This window comes from Rhinolophus sinicus, chromosome 15 (genome assembly GCF_057876585.1).
Source record: "Rhinolophus sinicus isolate RSI-liver-muscle chromosome 15, RSI-T2T, whole genome shotgun sequence".
Classification (NCBI taxonomy): Eukaryota; Metazoa; Chordata; class Mammalia; order Chiroptera; family Rhinolophidae; genus Rhinolophus; species Rhinolophus sinicus.
In genome coordinates this window covers 64,075,004-64,080,000 of record NC_142515.1, presented here as the reverse complement: position 1 = coordinate 64,080,000, position 4,997 = coordinate 64,075,004, and positions in this window count along the sequence as shown.

Genomic DNA, 4,997 nt, shown 5'->3' with positions numbered 1-4,997 from the left:
TGAAGGCATAATGAGGGCAACTTTGACCTGGGGGCTCTGTCTTAGGTGGGCCTATGGGAGGGGAGGACATGCCACCACAGCATCTCCCTCTCCTGGGTCCAGACTGGCAAGGGAAGAGGTCAGCCTGACCCCATTTAATCTGTCCCTGGGCCAGCACACCTGGCCTTCACATCCATGTCAGCCTAAGAGCAGGCCCAGCAGGGATTCCCAATGTGGATGGTGCCCAGCCCCCCTGAGCCCCTCAAATGGCTTTTCCAGCAAGAGGGGCCCAAGAAGAGTCCAACCACTCCACCTCATAGAAATCCTCTCTTCATTTTCTGGCTTCGCCAAGAAAAGTGAAACTTTTATGAGTTCAGAACCTGACTGAGTGGTTGAAAGCTTGTTCTGCCTGTTGAAAATCCAGCTTTTACTGGCTGTGTGACTCTGGGCAAGTCATTTAACCTCTCTGTGTTTCAGTTCTCTCTAATGTAAGATGGGGACAATAATGGTACCAGCCTCATAGGTGTCTTTGTAGGTTATGTGAACCCATTGCTAAATGGCGTCTGGCATGGCGGATGTAGAGTCTAAATGCCAGGTTTTGTTTTACCTAGCCTCATGCACATTAAGGGCTTGAAGACCTTTTCCAGGTAAAAACCTCATCTTCTCAAGAAGGAAACAGTGGGTTGGCCCTCAGAGCCTGTGGACCCGCCACTTTCTGGAAGCCATGCCCTCCCACAGCCCACATAATCTGCTCTGGGAGGGGGTGTGGCAATCCCTAGTCAGTCTACAGGCTCGTTCATGCTCGAGAGCCTGGCACCTTGCCAGCTGAGTATTGGGCCATGAGGGCTTGGATGGGAACCTGTGGTGCCGGGGGTAGGGTGGGGGAGGCAGGTGTAGGGGTGGATTGGGGGTGGGGGGTGGCAGGTATAGGGGCAGAGTGGGGGAGGGGAAAAGGAATGTCTTAGTAAATGCTCCTTTAGTTAGCAGTAATGGGAACCACTGAAGCTAGTTTAAGTCAAAAAGTGACTTTGTGAGAAGGAAACGAAACTTGCCATGGAGCTCAGGGTGGCTGGGACTCTTGTCCTGGGACTCTAGTGGGACAGGTACTAAGGCCCAGGGGCGGTGGGACCCTGCCTCTGTTTCGCTTCTCTCTGGGTGTGTACCCGGTTTTTGCTCTGCTTCTCTGCCCCCTGTGCTTATCACTCACAGAGCACCTCACTCAGGTTTTCTCCCAGGCAGAGGGTCACTATGGTTTCGGAGCCCCTGCCAGACCCCTGGGAGAGTAAATCTGCTTGGCCCAGTATGGGCCAGGTGTCTACCTCGGCCCTATCAGGTGTGGCCAAATGTGGCTGCTCCGGCCCTTCCCTGGGGAGGGGATACAGTTCTCAGGGGCATGTCATCTGGGCAGGCATATGAAGTATGCCCAATCCTGGCAGGCCACACATACGAGAGGCAGAGAAGGGCACAGATGTAGACAAATCCACTCTTGCTGAGGCAATTAAATCCAAGGATGATACCTATTTTCCCAGAGACAGAGACTGTAAGTGACTTATAATATCCATTTTTTATAAATTTTAATACTGCTCCATTTCTAGGCACCACTCCTACACACAGTTAGCCAGGCTTCAGAGAATCCAACAGTTGTGGTTTGCTCTCCAGGACTTGGCCAAGGTCTGTGGCTCTGTACAAACACATGGGGATGTGCCTGGGCCCTGCACTGGGGAAGCTTATAGATCTTGGGGCTGTGGAATACCCCAGGTGTCCCCTTGAGCGCTCCTCAGCTGCCTGCCCATATCTAGAACCACCTCCCAATGACAACAAAGCTCTCGGTTCTGAATTTGGACCCTCACTGCTCCAGCACCACAGCTGGCTGTCCAAGGGCACAGTGCTGGGCTGGCAGGCTCCAGGGGTCGGCAGTCTTTGTGTCCTATAGCCAGCGACAGCGTTCTTTCTCCCAGCATGTTCTCTTGGCCAAGCCAGGCACATATTTCTCTCAGTCCTATGGCAGGAGGCAGGGTGATGAGTTTGCATAAACCAGGATCCATCCTGTCACCTGCCAGGAAGGGCATTTTAGAGAAGGGGGCTGCCCCTGCCTGAACGTGGGCTTTTAAGCTACTTCTTTCTGAAGCATCTCAAGGCAAAGCAAGGCATCTTGATGGAGGGCAGCACTGGCTGGCTCTCCTGGCAGCATCTGGGGTCTTCTCTTTACACTCTGCTAGATGGGTCTGAGGAGATTGGACCTTGACGGTTGAGCCTTCTCTTGCTGCCGCTGTCTGCCATCTGCTCTCAGGCCTCTGAGCTGAGAGGACAGCCCCAGCTGGGCTCATCTGCTTCTTTTCCACGCCTGGCTGTATGCAGGAGATGGGCCATTGCTCCTTAGTGCTCTTCTTTGGGACTTGGGCACCACCACCTCCCACCTGTCCCTGGTTCCCCTAACTCTGCTGGGTATGTCCTGGCTCCAGTGCTGGGGCAGGGACCCAGGCACATTGTCAGACAGTGCTGAGGCTGCAGCTTCAGGGCACTGGCCTGGAGCAGCTGGGTGCCCCAGATGTCACAGCAACCTCTGTGTCGCCGGCAGGGAAAGGAGGGTTGCCAGATGTCAAACGGCTTCAAATCCCTGCCTGGAGCACACAGGTGGGAGGACGCTCATCTAGCTTGAGCAAAGGGTCCAGAGAGTGCAGGAGGTGTGGGATACAATGACCTAAGCTGGGGGCCCGTCAGGTCTAGGGCTGCCTGGATTCTGCCAATAGTGCAGGTGCTCCTGGGGGCAAGGCTGCAGCCTCTGGCCGCCTCATGCCTCTGCTTGCCGCTCAGCAGAGAGATGCAGCCCTTGCCCCACCCCTGGCGTGGAGTCCCTGCATGGAGGCTGTTTGAGTTTCCCATACATGGTAACATCCCAGCAGAATCACCGCAGCGTGGAGCAGGCGAAGCACTGCAGGTCTGGGAATCAGAGGCCGGAGGTCAACCCCTTCTTTGACACGATTAGCTCTGTGACCTTGGGAAAGCTACTTTTGCTCTCTGTGCCTCATTTCTTTATCTGTATAGTGGCAATAATAATACTAGTTTTGACTCCACAGGGCGGTTGTGAGGATCCAGGGAGATGATGCATGTGAAGGCAGTGTATGAACAACTCTCAGGAGAAAAAGGTCATTGGCAACACGTTGAAATGGTGCTGTCTGAAGCTGCCTCCTGCTGTAGCAACTAGGCCAGCAAAATGCAGCCTAAGGGCAGAGAGGAGGCGGTGGTCAGGAAGTCAGTCTCATGGACCCTTCCCCCAGGCTTTGCAGGCCTCCAGGCCCCTCCCCCTCCAAGGTCTGCACGGGGCAGCGAGAGGGGCTAAGTGATTGTGTAATGGCCACATCTGTCAGCACTGGCCAAATGGTTTTTCCAGGAGTCAGCGAGCTAATGGCCCCACAGCCAGCGGGGAGAGAGCTTCTCCTAAGTGGAGCACTTTATCTACCCGGGAACATAAGAGCTGCATGGCCCCAGGCGGTGGGGACTCAGAGAACAGCTGCTCTGCCCACAGCCTTGAATTAGCGCCCTGTCCCCATTGGCTTGCCTCCCACCTGCTGCCAGAGGCCAGTCTGTTGGTGGCAGCTGAGGTGGCTGGTAGGGAATACAGGAGCCCTGCTGGGTGGTGTCACCAGACCTGGCCGTGAATCCAGGACCCCGTACCACCCACTGGCTGTGGGACCTTGACAAGCCCCTTGCCCTCTCCAAGCCTCAGTTTCCTCATCTATAAAATGGAGGCAATGAGAATTAGGCGGGAAGAGATGATGCAGGGTTAGTGTGCCCGCACACGGCAGCTATTGCTATAGCGGGCCGTGAGCGCTCCCAGGTGATGGTGATGACAGAGGCTCAGACTGCTGAGGGCAGAAGAACCTGTGAGCTGAGGGAGAAGCCCTGTCAGCAGAAGGGATGTGGCACTGTGACGAGCCTGGGCACCGAGCGTGCGATACAGACAGACCTTGTGTTCACCTGGTGCACCTGGGAAGGCGGGAAAGCCCTGTGCACAGAAGTCCAGCTGCAACCGCATCTTATAAAGTGGGTTCTGTCTCCAGAGAGCTACAGATATCACAAATCCTCCATATATTGGGTATATATTTTTTAAAAAATCTTTTTATTTTGAAATAATTTTAGACTCGCACGTAAGTCGCAAAAATAGTAGAGTTCTCTTGTACCTGTCACCCACCCAGTTTCCCCCAAAGATAACATTGACATAACCCTAATCCAATGATCAAAACAAGGAAATTGGCATCAGCACAATACTATTAACTAAGCTACAGACCTTATTTGAATTTCACCAGTTTTTACATATGCTAATTTTGGGGGGGAGAGTGGATATTGAAACCTCATCACATGTATATTTTTCTGTAACTGTACCATAATCAGGATACAGAACTGCTTCCGCACCCAAAGAGACTCTCCCAACCCTAACCCCTGCACCCACTGGTCTGCTCACCTTCTATATACTTTTCTCATTTCAAGACTTAAGATATATGGGGTCATACAGTAGCTACATGCTTTTTACAAAACGAGTGTTAAACATGATGTGCTATTCACGATGATTTAGAACATTGACTATAAAGAGTCAACATTAACTATATACAACATAATTTCTAGGGGGCTCTGCAGATACCATGTGGTGACATTCATGAGAGAGGAAATTTATTTTTATTTGTTTAGTTTTATTGTGGTTAAATACATATAACACAAAATTTACCCTCTTAACAATTGTTATGCAAACAATCTCTAGAAGTTTTTCATTTTGCACAACTGCAACTCTTTACCCATTAAACAATGCCCTGTTTCCTTTCCCTGCCAGGCAACAGCCATCTTACTTTTCTGTTTCTATGAGTTTGACTACTGTAGGTACCTTATGAAGGTGGAATCATACAGTATTTGTCTTTTTGTGCCTGGCTTATTTCAGTTAACATAATGTCATCAAGGTTCATCCATGGCATAGCATGTATCAGAATTGCCTTCCTTTTTGAAACTGGATAATACCTCATTGTAGG